The sequence below is a fragment of the Schistocerca cancellata genome, chromosome 6, assembly GCF_023864275.1.
Source record: "Schistocerca cancellata isolate TAMUIC-IGC-003103 chromosome 6, iqSchCanc2.1, whole genome shotgun sequence".
Taxonomy (NCBI): domain Eukaryota; kingdom Metazoa; phylum Arthropoda; class Insecta; order Orthoptera; family Acrididae; genus Schistocerca; species Schistocerca cancellata.
The window spans coordinates 692,659,664-692,677,605 of NC_064631.1; positions in this window are offsets into that span (position 1 = coordinate 692,659,664).

Genomic DNA, 17,942 nt, shown 5'->3' on the forward strand with positions numbered 1-17,942 from the left:
CGAGTCTCGGTCCGGCACACAGTTTTAATCTGCCAGGAAGTTTCAGTTTCTGATCATTCCAATACACAGGATTATGAAGAACATCTCATGAGTTTGTGTGACGGTTGGAACACAATGAACTAACGAGGCTCCTTTTGCACAGTATGCTAAATTCATGAATCAATAAATTAGCCGTTTTAGTCAAATTTATTGCTTGTAAGTTACTGCTTCACAATATAGGATTTCAGTTGGGTTGATTTATTCAATGAAGATATGACTTTGTTCTTCATTCTCTCTTAGTTGCTGGGCAATTTCTTTGAATATGGCAATAAAAGACTGCATCTCCTCTTTGCTTTTGATTATTGCTGTTACAATACAGTAAATTTATTTATACTTTTCTTGAATAATGTATGAACACTGTTCGTGTATATAATCCATGTAGTTTATCAACATAAAAATCAAACTTCTGTCAAACCAGAAACTCCAACATGAAACTTCTACTTACAAGTTAATCCAATGAACGGAGGAATCTGAACATTTCATTTGTTCAAGTAAACATCACAACTATTGTCAAGATTGTATTAATTCTCTTATATATGTAGACTGAAGGGCTGGATGAACATTTGTACCAAGGATGAGATTGAAACGCGGGTCTCCTGCTTGCTAGTCAGAAGAACTGACCACTACACTACCCGCACAGTCGCTTTGCACAACTGCATTAGCTACCCTAGCATTCTCACTCCTCAGTCCAAATTCCCATTCACACCTCAACCAACTTGATATACCCTTGGAACACAAACAGCATTGCAGAGGCTCTCTGACTGTATTGGAGTATTATTTCAGCACAGAGTGCATTGGGAGATTGTGCCTGAAACCCATGCAAAGGTACTTCAATCAAACTAAACTACTATATGGTTCCAGAGATCATTTCATGTCTCAAGCATGTATGACATATACAGGGTGGTCCATTGATCACGACCGGGCCAAATATCTCACGAAATAAGCGTCAAACAAAAAAACTACAAAGAACGAAACTTGTCCAGCTTGAAGGGGGAACCAGATGGCGCTATGGTTGGCCCACTAGATGGCGCTGCCATAGGTCAAATGGATATCAACTGTGGTTTTTTAAATAGGGACCCCCATTTTTTATTACATATTCATGTAGTACTTAAAGAAATATGAATGTTTTAGTTGGACTTTTTTTCGTTTTGTGATAGGTGGCGCTGTAATAGTCACAAACATATGGCTCACAATTTTAGACAAACAGTTGGTAACAGGTAGGTTTTTTAAATTAAAATACAGAACATAAGTACATTTGAACATTTTATTTCGATTGTTCCACTGTGATACATGTACCTTTGTGAACTTATCATTTCTTAGAACACATGCTGTTACAGCGTGATTACCTGTAAATACCACAGTAATGCAATAAATGCTCAGAATTATGTTCGTCAACCTCAATGCGTTTGGCAATACGTGTAACGACATTCCTCTCAACAGCTTGTAGTTCGCCTTCCGTAATGTTCGCACATGCATTGACAATGCGCTGATGCATGTTGTCAGGCGTTGTCAGTGGATCGCGATAGCAAATATCCTTCCACTTTTCCCACAGAAAGAAATCCGGGGACGTCAGATCCGGCGAATGTGCGGGCCATGGTATGGTGCTTCGCCGACCAATCCAACTGTCGTGAAATATGCTATTCAGTACCGCTTCACCCGCATGCAAGCTATGTGCAGGATATCCATCATGTTGGAAGTACATCACCATTCTGTCATGCAGTGAAACGTCTTGTAGTAACATCGGTAGAACATTACGTAGGAAATCAGCATACATTGCACCATTTAGATTGCCATCAATAAAATGGGGGCCAATTATCCTTCCTCTCATAATGCCGCACCATACATTAACCCATCAAGGTCGCTGATGTTCCACTTGTTGCAGCCATCGTGGATTTTCCATTGCCCAATAGTGCGTATTATGCCGGTTTACGTTATCGCTGTTGGTGAATGACGCTTCGTTGCTAAATAGAACGCGTGCAAAAAATCTGTCATTGTTTCATAATTTCTCTTGTGCCCAGTGGCAGAACTGTACATGATGTTCAAAGTCGTCACCATGCAATTCTTGGTGCATAGAAATATGGTACGGGTGCAATCGATGTTGATGTAGCATTCTCAGCACCGACGTTTTTGAGATTCCCGTTTCTTGCGCAATTTGTCTGCTAATGATGTGCGGATTAGCCGCGACAGCAGCTTAATATCTACTTGGGCATCACCATTTGTTGTATGTCGTGGTTGATGTTTCACATGTGGCTGAAGACTTCCTGTTTCCTCAAATAACGTAACTATCCGGCGAACGGTCCGGACACTTGGATGATGTCGTCCAGGCTACCGAGTAGCATATATAGCACACACCCATTGGGCATTTTGATCACAACAGCCATACATCAACACAATATGGACCTTTTCCGCAATTGGTAAATGGTCCATTTTAACATGGGTAATGTATCACAAAGTAAATACCGTCCGCACTGGCGGTATGTTACGTGATACCATGTACTTATACGTTTGTGACTATTACAGCGCCATCTATCACAAAGTGAAAAAAATGGTCCAACTAAAACATTCATATTTCTTTACGTACTTCACGAATATGTAATAAAAAATGGGGGTTCCTATTTAAAAAAATTGAGTTGATATCGACATGACCTATGGCAGCGCCATCTAGCGGGACAACCATAGCGCCATCTGGTTTCCCCCTTCAAGCTAGACGAGTTTCGTTCTTTGTAGTTATTTCGTTTGATGCTTATTTCATGAGAAATTTGGCCCGGTCACAATCAATGGACCACCCTGTATATGGAAACTGAAGTGATGCATGAATATTTCTGCCAAGTCTGGGATTCAAACCCAGGTATTCTGCTCACTAGGCAGATGCACTAACCACTACGCCACACTGGCACAATTGTGCAGTGCCACTGTGTGAGGATGGTGTAGTTTTTATTGCATGTGTCTAGTAAGCATGAGACCACGTTTCAAATCCCAGCCTTGGTACAAATTTTATACGTCGCTTCAGTCTGCATATATTTGAGACTTGAATAGGTTTCTGGAACCATATAGTTTCATTTGATTAAAGCACCAATCCCTTGGTTTCAAGCAGTATCCCTTTTTTTATGCTGAGGTCCTATTCCAATACACTTAGAGAGCCCCTGCAACACTGTTTGAGTTTTCGGAGAATACCAAGTGGGTTGAGGCATCGTTGAGAATTTGGATTGAGGAGGAAGGTGTGCTAGGGTAGTCCGTGCAGTTGTGCAAAGCCACTGAGCCAGGATGGTGTAGATTGGCACATCTGCCTAGGGAGCAGGAGACCCATGTTTGAATATCTGGCTTGTTACAAATTTTCATTAATTACTTCAGTCTGCATGTATACATCATAGCTGTTTCGACACCTGGAAAGGTCTCTGGAACCACATAGCTTTATTTGAATTTACCAAGGGATTTACACTTCTCTAAAGTAGGCCAGCAATGCTTGGAGCTTCTATATTTGTGTCTGCTCCGGTACTTCCTCTCATGTATTTACTGTGTACACTGTCTTATTTTGAAGACGTATTCCATACCTTAGAAAGGTTCTCCGCATGCAAATAAAATAACAAATTTGCAGCATAATTGTGCTCTCCTCTTGTTTTATGGGGTTTGTATGCAAGTATCATGCTGCAGGGAGACACATCAGTCCTCTGGAGTGGTAAGTAACACTACTAAAGTGATAAAATTTCAAGAAGGACAGCTGTATGTTTATCTATGTTCAGTTTGTCATAGTAATTTTTTATCAAGAAGATGGATTTCATGTATTTGAATATAACTTGAAATGACAATGTTAGTTATGGGAAGGCAAAATCTTGGGGCAATAGCAAAAGGAAATTTTGTTGCGACAAACACTTGCCACCAAAGTAAAGAATAGAAACTAAGTCCACCTGCTCTTCTGCTGTTCCATCATTTAGCAGATGTTTCTGCAACTTTTTCTGCCATTACCTGTGAAATGAGTTTCAAGTTTCTCTCAGTTATAGTGAGACCTGAGGCAGAACCCATATCAATTTTTTAACACACCAGCATTCTATATGTTGTAAGATAGGAGGTATAAAAGGCTGTTCAAGCACTGGCGAATTGGATATTCTTATTACTTGGAGTTCATTTACTTCAAATTTTTAATTTATTTTATGCCCAGCACCTGCTCCCCAATTAAAATCTGCAGGTAATAATTGAGGAACAATAGCAATAAAAGAACATTGAGAAAAGAGAATGACATATGAAAAAATGTATCGTTCTTGCTACCCAAGTACTGAAAAAGTCAAGTGTGATGTACAAAATAAGATACTTGGCTTGTCTTCAAATAACATCATTACAGAAATGTCTGTATGTTCTATGAATAGAATTGTGCATTTTAATGTATTTGTAGTTGTGCTGAGAAAAATTATGAACAATATATCCCAGGAACTTTGAACTCATGCGTGAATTTGTTGTCTGTCAAGAGAGTAAAAAATTACATTTTTGACATGTCTGCATAAAACATGAGACAGTTTGCACTATGGAGTATATCAGTCTTGCCAGTAATAATAAAGAAGACTGATACAGAATAGCATTAGGAAAGTGATGTTATTCATTTGGAATGTCTGACTGATGATAATACATTGAATTTTAGAATCTAATTTTGACCCTAAACATTCCTGTTGAGCAGGGCATGCTGAGGCCATATAATTGAGTTTCCTTTGTTGAGTTTAACTCTTACTGCTAAGTCTGTTCAGTTAGTGGCAAAGGGTTATTCATCTGTCAAAACTGTGCTCTTATGTATTTTGTTTTTCCAGTTGTGTATAATATTATTTGTCATTTTAAATCTATTTAAATAAGGCTGGAAAAATAAGCTGCTCACTTTTTAGAATGCTATCTGTCTTAATAGCACTGTAGAGATAACTCTGAAAAAGGGGTTGGGTGCAAAAGGTGGAGTAATATTGATTTTCAGGTATATTGTATGTAAAACCCTTCTTGTATAAATCCATGTTTTAGACTTTGTCCCCCCTGTGTGTTATCTGCCATCTTGAAAAAACCACTAAGAAAGGGCACTGTTTTCAGTTTTTCTTCAGTATCTCGCTTCCAGTTTGTTTTACTCAAAAATATGCTGTTATCAGTTTCAAAGATCATTAAACTTCCTACAAGTTTTGTAGGTTGGAAAATTGGAAATTTGTGGTAAGATCTTATGGGACCAAACTGCTGAAGTCATCGGTCCCTAAGCTTACAACTGCTTAATCTAACTTACGCTAAGGACAACACACACATACCGACGCCCGAGGGAGGACTCGAACCTCCGACGGGGGGGTTGAAAATTTGTTTTTCTTTTTCAGAAATACTTATTCCCCAAAATTTGCATGAATCTCATGGACTACATGTATATGTTCCATACATAATGGCTTAAGAATACTATTTTTCACTGAGAGTGGTACTTCCTGTTTCGAGGCAGCTTTCAGCAAAATTGTTACTGTAACATTTCTCATGGTGCATAGGGAATAATTACAAATATTTTGTGCGAATCTTGAAGGAAATTAAAGCTCCTGCAACAATGGTTATTAAACATTCTGCACAAAACTGCACTTAAAAAAGTTATTAAGGTGAAACCACTGATATATCTAAATTTTTTCAATTACTTGACTTTTTGCAGATTTTCACTGCGTTGTATCTCAATGGCTGTTCTGAATTTTCCAACATGTAACATATGAAACTTGCAGGAGATGTAATGCTCTTTAAGAATGATAGTGGCATATTTTTTTACTCAAATGCAGTGGAAGCAAGTTACTGAGGAAAAACTGAAAACTGTGCCATCTCATAATGCTTTTTTGAAATAGCAGATAGTGGACATGGGGGAGGTCTGGAACTTGGATTTTTTGTGAGAGGGGTAATATGTACAACACACCTGAACATCAAAATTACTCCACCTTCTGCAATCCAAAATACTTTCTCTACTGGGTTATAAATGCTGTTGAACTAATGGTGTCTATTGTGCAGTATTTCACCTTTGGATCACTTACTAAATGGAGCCTGCAACTTTAAAATTCAAAAATGTTTTTACTGGAATTATCTTTGAATGTGCTGTCAGAATGGTTTCATATTACGATGGCACTTGTGGATTCACATGCTCAGATGCCGTTGAAGGTCAATTTTGCTGCTGAAGTGCCGAGGTAGGTTCTGAATGCAGTCCACAGCCCGAGCAATACCAGTGGCAATTCTGCCAACCAGGAAGATGTAGGGCACATTAATGCCGACTTGAGAGTCCTGTGTCAGCGTTCCACCAGCTGTTGCTTTCCAGGTGGTAGCTGGTGGAATGATGATGAGTGATCTACATAAAGCTGCTGGTTTGTTGAACAAAGACAACTCAAATTGTCGACCTTGATCGTTCAGGTACCCTGACCTTGAAATTCATGTAGTGAGAAAGGCTTGTGCCACTGTCTTTGTAGAAATTTCCATAACAGACATGGCTTCAACCTAGCAAGTGCACCTATCTATAGCTGTGAGAATATATTTGAATCCTTGTACTGGGGTAATGGCTCTACAAGGTCTATCTGATCACAAGAAAAACGGAATATTGGTTCTTAAAAGGAGCCAAGACGCTTGCGGACATAGTGTCCGACTGGCCAGGTAAACAGATGTTATACCGCAAATGACAGCCATGTCGCACTCCTGACCAAACGTACCTGTCTGTTAAGATATGAACAGTCGTGTTGGCCCCAGTATGAGTGAGGTCATGAATTGTGTCAAAAAACTGTTTCCTACAATGGAAAGAAAGGAAACGTCAGGGTTGGCTCTGAGAAATGTCACACCAGGTGAGAAAGTTGCCCATATATGCCTGTTTTGGCTACATTCCAGTCATTTTGTATCTTAAAAAACTCATGTAAGTCCTCATCCATTCCTGTGCCATAGCTAAATGGGTTTGATCGACTCATGCAGAGAGTACATTGATTCTTGAGAAATAGTCAGTGACTTACATTATCAGTTCATCGCAGGTGATAGAAATCAGTAGTGAACTGTGCAATGAAATCTAACTGGCAAAACTGCTGAGGAAAGCAAGAGTTGCAAGTGTTGTTAAATGCCAGAGAAACAGGTTTATAATCTGTAAAGAAAGTGAAGTGGCATGCCTCAACTTGTCATTGGAATTGTCTGATGGTTTTGTAGACTGCTAACACCTCATGGTCATAGGCACTCCATTTAGTCTGTCCATCAGACAACTTACGGGGAAACACATTGTGAGCTGACATGAACCCTTTTACCTTCTGGTGCGGGACCGCTCCTATAGTAGTCTGGCTGGCATCTACAACTACAGCTTGTGGCACTGAAGTCAGAGGGTGAGCAAGGTGGACTGCCTCTCACAAGGAGGATTTGACTTTGTGGAAAGCAGACATTTCAGGTGTCCACGTGCTGGTGCATATTCATTGTGAAGTGATGTGGTGCATTTTCCTTGTGAAGTGATGCGGGGAAAAGTGCTGCTGTGAGTGGTGCCTGAACTACCTGTGTGTGCAGTAGATGGCAGCTGTAGGAATTAACTGTACCTAAAAAATGGCATAATTGCTGTTATGTCTTGGTAAAGGGAAACCATTGCAACAAGTCCACTGTACATTGCAAGGGCCAGTCAGCGGATGTCACATAAATTCCACTGCTTGTTTGCGGAACATGCACTTGTAACTGTTATGTTCAATCCGTAGTCTGTAGCTGAATTTCATGCTCAGTAGCAAATACAGAAAAAATTAACATATCTTTGAGATATACAAAGCAGGAATTCAGCCATTGGAGAACATCGTCGATAAAATGTTGTCATGTTTGTGGCATTCTTAAGGCTGAATGGCATCTGTGCATATTCAGAAAGGCCAAAAGGTGTGATTAACACTCTTTTGTACTCCCTCTGGTGCTACTTGGATTTGATAATAAACCTTTTGGACACCAATAACTATGAATATTTGTGAGCCTGCCAGAGCAGCTGTAAAATTGTGTAAGTGGAAAACAGGAAAGCGATCTGGTGTAGTGCGTACATTCATATTTCGATAGTCTCCTCATATACAGGGCGTTTCAAAAAGAAAGAGCAGATTTCAAACATTTATTTCTCAAAAACTACAAATGATAGAAACACAATTCAAACGTTTCTTGTCAGAGAAAGGTTCAAAGTTTTTCAATGGTCCGCGCAGAAGTTCCATGCAAATCCGCAGTGGCGCTGGCGTTTGTTTGTAGGAAAATGGCGACGACACCACAGGAACGATCATTTTGTGTGCTGCAATTTGCAAAGTTAGAGTCCATTGTTGGTGTGCAACGTGCATTCCGCCGTCAATTCAACAAACAGCCGCCTCGTCATAAGCAAATTTATGAGTGGCATCACAGATTCGTAGAAGATGGTTGCATCTGCAAGCGAAAAAGCACGGGTCGTCCACGCACATCGGATGAAAATGTCGAGCGTGTCCGTGCAGCTTACGAAAGGAGCCCTAGAAAATCCACGACACGGGCAAGTCACGAACTAAACATGTCTAAAACAACGGTATGGCGCGTTCTGAGTAACCGTCTGCACATGAAGCCGTACAAACTGCAGTTATTGCAAGCATTGCGTCCTGACGACCACAACAAAAGGTTCGAATTTTCAACTGCAATTCTACAGGACATGGAAGAGGACAATTTTGCCGAACGATTAATTTTTTCAGATGAATCAACGTTTCACATTTCTGGTAAAGTTAATCGGCATAACGTACGAATTTGGGCGAGTGAAACTCCGAGGGACGTTATTCAACATGAAAGAGACTCACCAAAGGTTAACGTCTTTTGTGCAATTTCGGTAAACAAAGTTTATGGACCTTTCTTTTTCATGGAGAAAACTATCACAGGAACCATTTACCTGGACATGTTAGAAAACTGGCTATTTCCTCAACTTCAGGAAGATTCAAATCACTTCATCTTCATGCAAGATGGCGCCCCACCACACTTCTCTGAACCTGTACGACGGTACCTAAATAACACCATTCCAGGACGGTGGATTGGAAGAGCAGGAGCACAAGATCAATGTCATCGTCTGTGGCCTCCCAGGTCACCAGACCTTACTCCCTGCGATTTTTATTTGTGGGGGTACATAAAGGACTGTGTTTATGTCCCACCTATGCCCGCTACTCTTCAAGAGGTACGACATCGAATTGTTGCGGCCGTGAATTCGGTAACTAAAGACCAGTTGCGTCGTGTGTGGCAAGAAATGAGATACCGGTTTGATATTTGTCGTGTAACAAATGGTGCTCATATTGAGGTACAGTTTTGATATTTGTTGTGTAACATTTGGTACTCATATTGAGTGAAGGACCGTTGGAATTGTGTTTCTATCATTTGTAGTTTTTGAGAAATAAATGTTTGAAATCTGCTCTTTCTTTTTGAAACGCCCTGTATTTCATGAACCACCTTTCTTTCGAACTACATGTAGGTGAGACACCCATGGGTTGTCTGAACATCTGATAACCCACATAGCCAACAATTCTTTATACTCTTTCTTTCCAGCAGCATACTTATCAGCAGCCAACTTACAGGGTTTGTAAGCCATTGGTGGCCCTGTCATAATGGGAATATTGTATATAGTGTTATGTTTTAGTTGAAACTGCTGTATAGGCTGGTGTTCTACTGTGTCCACAGTCATACTGGGACTTACCGTATGTGATCCCTGAGCAATAACAAGCACAAAGCTATTAGCCAAAATGTGTGCACACAGGGCCTAGTTGTCTGCAAGGATGTGTGACTTTGCAACTTCTGAAATTAGATCGCTAACACTGGACAGCAAAGTAAGGAGCTTCTTGAACATTGGTGTTTTTGCACCTCCTGCTGAAGACCTCTTGTGTGGGGGTGCGGTTGTTGCTAGTACATAAGCATCTTGTAGAATTATTGTGTGACCATGTACAATTCAACTGTTCGTGTGAAGTGTAGCCTCCCATACATACACAGTTATTTTGTAACGGTGGAGAAAATCCACAGCTGCATCTTGGTGATCAAACATAGGAATTCTTGAATTGTTTGCTGCTGTTGAACAGTGGCAGAATAGATGGGCGGATAAATATTGGAAACAGACTGATAATTGACAAACTGCCTATTGGCTTCTGTCTCGGGTTCTTCGGCCGACGTTCATCTAATGATTTTTCTGATGTTTCGCCAGCACGAGTGGCTGGCATTGTCAAAGCTTCACCCTCCATTGCCGGTGGTGAACTGGAGGCGAGCTCGCGGCCGCAGACTATACCCAGGTAGCACAGTAAGCTGGTTTCAAACTTGTTTCCAGATGTAAAGTTCAAGTATATAAGCTTGATCAAAGCTGGAATATTCAGGCCTGTTAGTTGGATTCAAGCTTGAAACAAACATCAAAGTTGGCAGAGTTCAAGCTATATTTCAAGCTTGACTTATCAAGTTTGGCTCCAGCTGTATCTACACGCGTGGAATACAGACTGGTATTTACAGCTTGTTTTAAGCTATATAATTATTAATCTGAATTTATTGAACCTAATTAATTAAATAAATATCAGGATGGAAATGGTGTGAAAAAATTATCAAGACATTTATGTTTAAAATTTTTTATTTTCAAAGTGTTTAAAATTGTTTTATTTGAAATTTTAATTATTCTGACGCCCGTCCGGCCCCAGCGCATAGACCAGAGCAGGATCAAATTTCGCTGACTTCTGCTGGTATAATGATCCTGTAACAGGTAAAAGAAAATGTTAGCCACACCTAAACATAAATGTAAAAAGTTGAAACTGATCAACCTAAATATGAAAAGTAATGTTACGCTTATTATGAATATGCTTAACTTTTGCCAAGCATGAGTCACAAGAAATTTTGTGTCCATCACCACAGAAAGAATTAACAGCTTCAACAAAATCTCTCAAGACTGATGGCGTAATAACAGACTGCAACTCTGATTTTACTGTTGCCCCAACTTTAAGACTTCTTTGACTTGAATTTTTTGAGCATGTTTACTTTGTGCAAGAGTGTCATACTAACAGGAAGAAATTTCATATTACTGCAATTGAAGAGCAGTCAAAGCTACGTAAATATAAAAGACTGACACCTATGTAGTGACTAGTTCTTGATCTACTTTTTCCCGTTCACCATGTCATTACTATTTGTATTCACAAAGAAACTTTTCGCACTTCACGATTATTCATTCATGGTGTGACACACGCGAGTACTTACAAGTAAACAAATGTAATACGGCGATATATATAAAAAGGCTAGATTTTAAAAATAACATTAAGTTTTAATTTATTGGTGCCACGTACTAGAGAGCTAGTTTAAAATGATCTCTTTTTGCTGAACAACTTGTAATATGTATTCTTAGCTGGTAATCCATTTCACTTTCATCCAGGCTCAATTTTTCTACGTAAAAGAATATGATATTTCTTTATGTTATGTAATAGTATTTAACATTTGTAATATTAATGTATCACTAGAGAAAAATGCACCAACATACCTGTAACACACTATATATCCTCTTCAGACCCGGTGTAGCAGTAAGGCACGAGATGCCACACACTTACCGAACTATTTTCCAGTATAAAACAAACTTCACAACAGTCAACAATCATTAACGCGTGTCACAAAGGTAAAATGGCCGTAAACCGAGCAGAGTCAGTGCAAGGCTTATAAATGCTTGTGGCGCTTCCCGTGGACATCTATGGAAGCTGTGCTGCACGCGCATCTGCTGTACAGCCTTCCAGGGAAATTACAGTTTATTTCAAGCTTGGGAAAATTATTTTAATTCAAGCTAAATTTTTACAGCTTGATGTAAACTGTGTAACAGGTTGATTTTTCAATCTTGAATTTTCAACTGAACCTAAACTCAATATCCACCCTGAAATAAGCTGTGTAACAGGTTGATTTTTCAATCTTGAATTTTCAACTGAACCTAAACTCAATATCCACCTTGAAATAAGCTTGAGTGCTAGCTGGGTATGTACCAGACGCGCCAACGTCTGAGGGCTTCTCCACGGTCATTTCCAGTGCGGTTCTCCTCTTGCTACCTGCGACGGTCATTCGCTGCAGTACGGGAAGCCAGGATCCGTTTATCTTAAGGCTTTCCTCTTTCTTGTTGAAACTGTTCGCGTGTTTTTGGATTTCTACAGCTTCTCTGAACAAGCGCGTGTGATAGTGCTTGTCTACAGCCAGAACTTAGACAAGCACTATCACACGCGCTTCTTCAGAGAAGCTGTAGAAATCCAAAAACACGCGCGAACAGTTTCAACAAGAAAGAGGAAAGCCTTAAGGTAAACAGATCCTGGCTTCCCGTACTGCAGAGAACGACCGTCGCAGGTAGCAAGAGGAGAACTGCACCGGAAATGACCGTGGAGAAGCCCTCGGACGTTGGCGCGTCTGGTACATATAGTCTGCGGCCGTGAGCTCGCCTCCAGTTCACCACCGGCAATGGAGGGTGAAGCTTTGACAATGCCAGCCACTCGTGCTGGCGAAACGTCAGAAAAATCATTAGATGAACGTCGGCTGAAGAATCCGAGACAGAAGCCAATAGGCAGTTTGTCAACAAGTGGCCACGAAAGCCTTAACAAGACTGATAATTGCTGCTTGAATAATTAAAAAAGAAATTGGAAGATAAGCATATCCCAAACTTAAACTGGTACTAATATCAACAGAACTTCAATGTCAACATATTTAAGACCAATATTCATCATTTAAGTTACATATTTTCTTCACATTAATTCCATTGTGCGTAGTCCTGATTATAACAATGTCGATGCAGGATTGCATCTCTGCTGCTCACGCAAATTCCTCTTCTGCTCCGAATCTCCTTTGCAAGATGCTTGGCATGTGCAAAATGATGAACACACAGATGTGGTGATGTGAATATTTGAATAAAATTTTAATTTTGTAATAACTTTTTCTAACACTTTGTATGTATGCTTGAAATACACATTTTTAAACAATACTGGTATGAAGGATCTTGTCATACATCTGCCCGCTACCATTAATAGAAACAAAAGGTGAAAACACAGAAATTAATTAATTGAAGAGCATATCTCTTCTCTTTTTTGTATCAAAACATTATCTCTGCCACAAAGCCACTTGTTAATTTACCTTTGGCTTTGTGTATATATAGCTTTCTTGTATGAAAGGAAAAGAACGAAGGGAGAAAAAATAATATCATCCATTATAATTGCCCCCCCCCCCCCCCCCCCCACTGTGCACTGGCGTCATACAGAGGTGTACATTGTTTGAGCTTATTTCCCTTTTTGAGGGCTGATAACACTGGCCGGTATGGGCATAGCGTTTATTTTTGGCCATTGGATTTATCCTGTACAGTTATCAATCTATATGGGCATGTCAGCTTGTTTTAACACATACATAAGTTTTCTCTCCTAACAAAGTGCTCGCTGTTACCGTGTAGTCCCGTTGTTACCTGTCAGCATTTGCACAGAGTTTAGCTTGTGAAGCGCGCATGCGCAGTGCAACATCCGTTATCATCCCAGTTCACACTTACATGTTTAGTACAAGGCCAGAGTGTCCATATTGTGCATTTACAGTAGCTTTCACTGCACAAAATTGTGAAGTTCGTAATCAGCGGAGTGCTCCTTTGTGAAATCTTCAATGCATTAACAACTGGATTCCATATTAGCAGCCTGAGGAATTTATTTCACCTCGTCGCTCTCACTTATTCTGTGGGGACACCAGCCGTACACCCAGTATCTGTTGACAATGTAAGTTTCTTGCCACTTTTACAATGTTGTCGTGCACAGAAAATTCGTGTTACGTGAAGTATTGCCATCTTTAGTTTGTCATGCGCACACTCATCTATATCACACACACACTTAACACTTTGCAGCCAGCTTTTGTATGCTTTCGCACTTTGTTTTTGAGCGTCTTTCATACAGTTGCATTACATAAAGTTTCTGTAGTGTCCTTTCCACATACTATAAAAAAGAAAAAAAAAACAGTTACAAAATATACTTATCCTTTTCATTTGGTGACATGCCATTATCATCGCTTATATACATTGTAGTCTGTAACATATTCTCTTCCCTTTTTATATACATTTTTTAAAATTACAGTTTCGTTACATTATTCAATTTCAATTATGTGAGTACACATATTACTCCGGTTTGGTTGTATATTCTTCATATAACATTCATACAGTAATAGCTTATGTTTTCCTTTATGGCATAAATTGATATACATTTCATTTCAATTTACAATGACTTCTTGGCGGAGTATATTTATCAGTTCAAAAGAATTAAACAAGTAAACAATAGTTGCTACAATAGATACTACGTCCCACTCAGATAACTACACATGGCCTCACCTCTCTAACATTCTCCAGGAAGCATCTACACACTACAGGGATGAGGAAATACCATGGAAGGGCATAATTTTTTTTTTTAAAGAGGTGGGGGGGGGGGTCTCACAGCTGTGCCTGCCTGGTACGCACACACTTGCGGTTCGTTGACTAGCTTGCTCCCCAATGCACATGCACTGCGTCGCTCTGATATCACTTACTTCTCAGTGAGTTGTATATTGCATTTTGTGCTACCATGCCTTTCACAAGTTTGTTTATTTGTTTACAACTGGGTTACGCTCAAGGCAAAACGTTGTATTTAGAATATCATCATCTCTAGACACATAAAAGTAAAATTCTTCCTGTTACAACCACTCATCTTATTGTTTACACATTTGACATATAAGAAAAAATACAAACAAAAATTTTCCTTATCAACAAACAACATAAATTCTAGAATGTGATTTTCCTGCATCCTAAATCTCATATTATTATTGTACACATATACAACTGAGAGGGTATAAAGTCTTTCTTCAATATATAAATGTTCTCAAGTCTGTGTGTGGGTAAAGGACCTTGTCTTTACCCGTGTTCGTGTGTACCAGTCTGTATGCTCCTGGGTAGGGGATTTTAGAAATTGTGTATGCTCTGGTGTATAGCAGCTGCCACTTACGTTTCAGTTTTCCAATTTTTGTGGCTTTGGGATGTGTTTTAAGTAACACCTTTTGTCCTATATAAAATTGTGTTGTACATTTCAGCTTTCTGTTGTAAATTCCTTTCCTGTATTTATCCCAGGTTTCAAGGTTGATTACTGCTTGTTGTATTTTATCCTCCAGTGATAATTTTGGTATCTGTATCTTGAGCAAAGGTTTCTACCACTTGTCTACTTGTTTGCAACTAAACATCAGCTTATTTGGTGTAAATCCAGGTGATGTATGGGGAAGGTTGTTAACAACTTGTAAGAACGAAGTAACATATTCTATCCAAACAGTAATACTTCAAATTCGTAGCTCCTGCCCTCACGTACGAAGGTGGTGTACTTCCAACTTTCTTCATGTAGTTTTATTTGCCGATATGAAGATTGGAGGTTGATTATAGTAAGAAATTTAGCATCATGGAATTTCATAAGCTGTTCCTCTAACTTGTCTGGACGTGTTCAGACTGGTACAGTAATCTTATTAATGTTGCGTGCATCAAGGATCAAGCACACCTTGCCATCTGGCTTACTCATGACCAAAATAGTGCTACAATAATTGGAAAATGATGGTTGTATTATGCCCCATTCATTCATCCTGCTAACCTCTTTTCTTACTGTTTCCCTCTTCGTCCATGGGATAGGGTTTTACATATACACTTCCATTTTGTACACAAAATACTTAATGATATCTAGTCTTTTTTCAAATACATGTATATACACAAGTATCAGTTCCCAAAGTTCCTCTTGAGTTTCTTGAGACAAGCATATTGTGTTGACATTTACTTCTGCTGCCAACTGTTGATTATTGTATGTGTTGACAAAGATAACTATTGGATTTACCAACTGAACTTCAAAAGTCGTAAGTAATTTCAGTTTTACAACTATAAGTACTTGCCTGATTAGGTCTGTTGCAAATAATTTGTTGTTTACAGTGAAATGACATTGGCTCTTTCTTATATCAATTTGTATGTGATATGTCCTAAATGTGCCCACACCGATTAAACAATCAGCTATTAATTTTTCTACTATAAAAAAATTGCTTCATACAGAAAACTGTCCTTATTGTATGGGACTGAACACTTGTATTTTAACTCCTTTCGATTTCTGCCCATTGGCAGTTCGTACCTTGCAATTTTGTACTGTCAGTGTGGGTTTACACCCACGTTACTTCAGTTATTGAAAGAATCCCTGTTACATCAAATTAGTCATAGCATCCGTGTCAATCACAATTGGTACTTAAAGGTCAAATATTTTTGCTTTAATGTTATCTTGTTTTCTGTCAACTTTTTCTGTGTACGTTCATTACTTTAATGCCATTAACTTTTCACATCACTACCATGATCGTATCTGATAAAGCAAGTGTCGATCAAGCTCGTGCCCCCACTCTCCTGCACAGAACCCATGACTGGTTCAAGTTTTCCAGCATCGTGGGGCATAGGTCTCTGGTTTCAGTTTGGCCAAGAAATTTTGGATCAAGTGGGATGAATGCATGGGGGTGGAGTCATGGTGCAGTTGCCAGTTTTTTGCCGTCCACATGTTTGGTCTTTTGCGCCAAACTGCGTCATGGAGTCACTGGAGAATATCTTGATAGTACTCCTTTGTCACTGTTTGTCCTTCTGGTGTGTATTCGTGATGCACAATTCCACGGACATCAAAGAAGACAGACAGCATCACCTTGATTTTGCTTTGCACCTGCCACACTTTCTTCGGCCTTGGACACTTGGGATACTTCCATTGCGATGACTGTCTTTTTATTTCTGCGTCATACCCGTACACCGATGACTCAACTCCAGTTATCACACTGTTCAGAAGCCCAGGATCAGTGTTGGTAGTGTCCAGAAGGTCCTGTGCAACGTCAAAACGGAGGTCTTTTTGTTCCGGTGACAACAACTTGGGCACGAATTTTGCAGCCACTCGGTGCATGTTCAAATCATCATGAAAAATTGCATGTGCAGAATCTTTACTCACTCCAGCCTCTTCGGCAATCTCCCGCATGGTCAAATGACAATCTGCCATCACCAAATTTTGCACCCTCTCAACAACAGCTGCACTCTGAGCAGTTTGGGGCCTGTCAGTACACTGGTCACTCTCCACTGATGTGCGGCCATTTCTGAATCAGTTGAACCACTCCTTAATTTGTTTACACCAATCGCATCTTCTCCAAACACCTGCTGAATCTTACAAATTCTTTTGCTTTGAGAATCACCAAGCTTTTGACAAAATTTGTACAACACATTCAGTCATCTTGAAAGAATCGGTAATCTGAAGAACACGCTGTGTAGCATCTCACTCAGTGACCGACAGGCACCAACTGACACGCTGGAAGGCAGGGACAAAATTCACGTATGTGCATAAAGGTCTCTTCCGTTACTGTGTACAGTGGCGATGCACTATCATCTCTATTTTGTGTGGGAAAATCAAAGGTCGAATACTTTTTAGACACACCTTGAAAAAAGTTACGTTGACATCAACCATGTCTTCTGGGTACCTCACATTTTTGTCCGGCAGTGTATAGTGTGATGACTTCTGGTAAAGATTATAATGAAACCTATTTTTCCTTTCACACTCTATTTTCCTCAAATAAGGGAAATCTGCAAACCATCACAGAATTAATGATATACAATCAGAAACAATGAAATTTCAAAAGAAGCTGTAGTGGAGACATGACAGTACACTGTCAGTGCACAACTTAAATACATCCAGCTTGTCACTGACACAGCATCATATTATTCATGTCACATCACACAGCTCAGTGCGCTAACCACTATATTACACTGAAGAGCCAAAGAAACTGGTACACCTGTCTAATATCGTGTAAGGCCCCCCCGAGCATGCAGAAGTGCTGCAACATGAAATGTTCAAACTAGACGAGTGTTCCTGGAGCCACTACATAGCAATTCTGGACTTGTGGGGTGTGGCACTGTCCTGCTGGAATTGCCCAAGTCCATCAGA